Source organism: Helobdella robusta, assembly GCF_000326865.2.
Source record: "Helobdella robusta unplaced genomic scaffold HELROscaffold_26, whole genome shotgun sequence".
Lineage (NCBI taxonomy): Eukaryota > Metazoa > Annelida > Clitellata > Rhynchobdellida > Glossiphoniidae > Helobdella > Helobdella robusta.
In genome coordinates this window covers 1126820-1131733 of record NW_008704349.1, presented here as the reverse complement: position 1 = coordinate 1131733, position 4914 = coordinate 1126820, and positions in this window count along the sequence as shown.

Genomic DNA, 4914 nt, shown 5'->3' with positions numbered 1-4914 from the left:
GGAGATGCGAATGTTCATACAGAAGGGTTAATGATTAATTTGCCCAAGGCTATCGTGAATAAAAAGATTTTAATTACGATCATCGTCATTGTTATCACAAAATCATTAACATCATCATCATCGTCATCATCATCGCCATCACCAACGACGTTTCTGAACTCATTCTCAATTTCAACATCTTCTTCTCTTGTCATCATCGCCATCTTCATCGTCATCGTCAAACATCATGGTCACCAAAATCTAATCACCATCATGTGTATATATATATATACGTGATGTGATATATATATATATACGTACATATACATATATATATATATATATATATATATATATATATATATAATACATGCACCGTCCAAACGATGCCAGCCCACATACATAGTCAAATTGAACTCAAAAGTTAAAAATAGAGGCGATACACATTCACACACACACACGCACGCACGCACACATACACACATAGACACATACGTACATACACACACAAACGTACATTCACACATGTACTTACACACACACACCCACACACCACACACACACACACACACACATAAGAATAGCACTTATACTAAGAAGAGTCCTTCAATTAAATTGTACCAAAAACTTAGTCACGTTAAAACTGATAAATAAACAACTAAATAAATAAACAAATAAATAAATAAACAAATGAATTAATAAATTAATTAATTAGATAATTAATTAACTAGAATAACACACAAAAAATGCCTGAAATAATAAGGATGATGATAGTTAAGTTGAAAAATGTTTATGTGTGTGCGTGTGTGCGAGAGAGAGTGAGTGAAAGAAAAAGAGAGAGTGTGTAAAAAAGAGAGAGAGTGTGTAAGTGTGTGTTGCGATGATGAAGATGATGAAGATGATGCCAAAACACACAGCATACCGCACGACAAACGCAAAAGCAGCTTGCTTCTTACTTACCTATGTGACAAACATTTCTATCAGACGGGCTGTGTGCAAGTGTGCGTGCGTATGCGTGTGTGTGAATGTATATATATATATATATATATATATATATATATATATATATATATATATGTGTGTGTGTGTGTGTGTGTGTGTGTAAATGGTGTGTGTGTGTGTGCATTTACATACATACGACATAGAAGAATGAAGCAATCTTTCTCTCGGTGTGCTGGCATCTGAACAATGCGAAGTGAATCGCTCTGTGAATGCATGCATGCATGCATGCATGCAGGTACGTACGTACGTGTGTATGTATATAGGTATGAATGTATGTATGTATGGATGTATGTATGTATTTATGTATGTATGAATGTACATATGTATGTTTATATGTAATGTATGTATCTACATCTTTGCGAGTTTATGATTCGCGGTTATATCATTCCTGAAAAAATATCATTCCTGAAAAAATTACGTGTAGAGCCTTTACATGAAAGAGAAAGATAGAAACGCACACAAACAAATACACAGACAGACAAACAAACAATCAGAGAATGGGAAAAAAACAACATCAGAAAAGTTTTGCAGAGGTCATCAGTCATGTGTGACCAGCCAACCAATCAACCGACCGACCAATCGACCAACCAACCGACCAACCAGCCAACCAACCAACCAACCAACCTATCAATCGACCAACCAACCAACCGACCAACCGACCAATCAATCAATCAACCAATCAATCAACCAACCAACCAACCAAATAACCAACCAGTCATCTAGCTAGAGCATTGGCATTGCAATACATGCTGCTGACAAACTTGTAGAGATAGGTGGGTAGGTAGGTAGGTAGGTAGGTAGGTAGGTAGAGGACAAAAGATGTGACGATGTGATTTTGTGTCGGTGCGTGTTTACCTCAATATACATTCGTAAACTTAAAGACGAAAAAAATGAAGAAGCATGAAAATAAGTTTCTGTGGATATAAGGATATACTCTTACATATAAAACATCTTTTGTTATCTCATACATGCATTGTTGTACATACATACATACATACATACATACATACATACATACATACATACATACATACATACATACATACATACATACATACATACATACATACATACATACATACATACATACATACATACATACATACATACATACATACATACATACATACATACATACATACATACATACATACATACATGCTGTACACATAAGTACCGGTACATAAGTACATGTGTACATACATCTACATGTGTACGTGCTACCTGCTTTAGATGTTTGTCAAGCTTGATGGCTTCTAATTATATATACATATAAAAAACATACATACGTACGTACATACATACATACACACATACATACATACATACATACATACATACATACATACATACATACATACATACATACAAATGTATGCATATATGCATACAAACACATAGTACAGATGATAGAGAGCAGCAAAATTTCGAAGTTGTCAGTTGAACAAAAGCAACAGCGTAAAGCTTCAATGAGATGGATGACTAAAGGCATTCATTCACATCCTCTCTCTCTCTCTCTCTCTCTCTTTTTCTCTCTCTCTCTCTTTCTCTCCTTCTATCTTTCTTTTTCTCTATCTCTCTCTTTCTATGATCAAAAAATCCCTCTTTTTCAGTTCAACTTCATTATATTCTTCCTTCCTGCCTTCCTTTCTTTCATTCTCTCTCTTTTCTATCCTCTCTCTCTTTCTCTCTCTGGCTCCTACATCTAGCGCCTCACATGATCTCTCCTTTGCAATTCAGCAGAGATGACAACAGCAGCAACAACAACAACAACGACAACAACAACGATAATAAAGTAGGTACCCTCTTCCTTTCAACCTCCATATCTCACCTTAAGTTTTGTTTGAACACGTGATGTTGATCGTGATGATGACGGCGATGACGATGATGATGATGACAACGATGATGATGAATGAATAAAGGAAGGAAGGAAGGAAGGAAGAAACAAGTGAAACAAAAAATTGATGAATAAATGAACCAACAAACGATAAGCGAGAGAACTTGAACGATGAACGTGTAAGAAAGTAAGTAGCGAAAGATAGAAATAGAGAGAGAGAAAAAGAGATGAAGAAAGAAAGAGTGAGAATAAAGAGAGAGATGGAACAAGCAAGCGAGAGAGCTTGCCAACTCTCTAAGCAAACAACGAAACAATTTCAAGATCACATAGAGATGGGTTTTATGCTGCTAAAGACGATGATGATGATGACGACGACGATGATGAAGATGATGGCGACGATGATGATGGTGGCGGTCACGATTTTGATGATGATGATGACGATGATGATGATGATGACGATGATGATGATGATGACGATTACAAAATGAAAAATAACTTTTTAAAACAGTTAATGTCATAAAAACTAACGACTCGTTTCTGAGTCAACCGCTGATGACCATGATTAATAGGCAGAAACCAACATTTGGGTTTTTCTTGACGAAATAAATATTTAAGGCGACAATGAAGACGACTACGATGATAATAGAGTAAACAAAGTAGACGGTGTCAATGTAATGATAACGAATCACAAATCCAATAACGAAAGATTTTCAAATCGAAGAGAATTCCAATCACAAATTTACCGGACTAAAACATCACCAAAATATTTCAAATAATTTATTCATAAAAGACACACACACAGACACACACACATAAATACACACACACACACAGACATACACACACACACACAGATACACACAAACATTTATAGACGCGCACACACGCACGCACACACACACACATTCATTCGTAGTGCTTGTGTACCTGTGTGAAGCCATTTGCAAAGATAACAGAGGGCAAAGGTTCTGGATGAGAGTAATCATCATCATCATCATCGTCGTCGTCATCGTCACCATCATTCATCAGTTATCATCATTGTAACAAATTATTAAATGTTAATGATTGCTAAAATAGTTATCATCTGATATCATATCATAATGAATATGATCTCTTGATGAGGTGATATCATGATAGTAGGCAAGATGATGAAAATGATGATGATGACATTTATGTTTTAATAGTAGTAGAACTAGTAGTGGTAGTAGTAGTAGTAGTGGTAGTATTAGTAGTAGTGGTAGTAGTGGTGATAGTAGTAGTGGTAGTAGTAGTAGTAGTAGTAATAATAAAATGATTGTGATGATGTCATGAGATGATGATGATTAGGAGAATGATGATAAACTTAAAGATGACACTTGAGAAAAAATTGAGAAGATCATCTTGAAGAAGAAATGACATTACATCAGGCACAAATCTGATAAAGTTCAATTATTGAGAATTTCATTTTAGTCATTACCATCATTATAATTAACTAATTACCTAATAAATTAATTATAATTAACAAACAAATACAAATATATATAATACACATATAAATAATGAGTTCAGGTGATAATTAATTTAAGCAATTTACTCAATAAATAAAATTTCTGCCAAAAAAGTAAAACATATTTCTATATATCTTTCTATACACACTATGCAGTACAATACACCATTAAACAGTTTATAACATACTATACAGTGTGATATACAAATATACATAATATTATAATTGTATGAAGGGGTATAGTAATGTAAACTGTATAAATCGTTTTTTAGGTATTCTTACATATATATATATATATATATATATATATATATATATATATATATATATATATCTATTACTAGATACAAACACATAAATAATACAATACATTATGATTATATATGCATCATAGTATCAGTATTTGTTATACATACTTAGAGTTCGTGAAATGTAATTGTTATCAATTTGTTAGCAATAATTACAAATTAATTGACTAATTAATTGATTTATTAGTTAATTTAATTAATATTAATTCACAGTCAAATTTAGTATCTAATGCTAAATTAATTATCCCAACCTTCTTTCACAGATTTCGGATTCTGTTGCTTCCTTCTTGAAGACATATCGG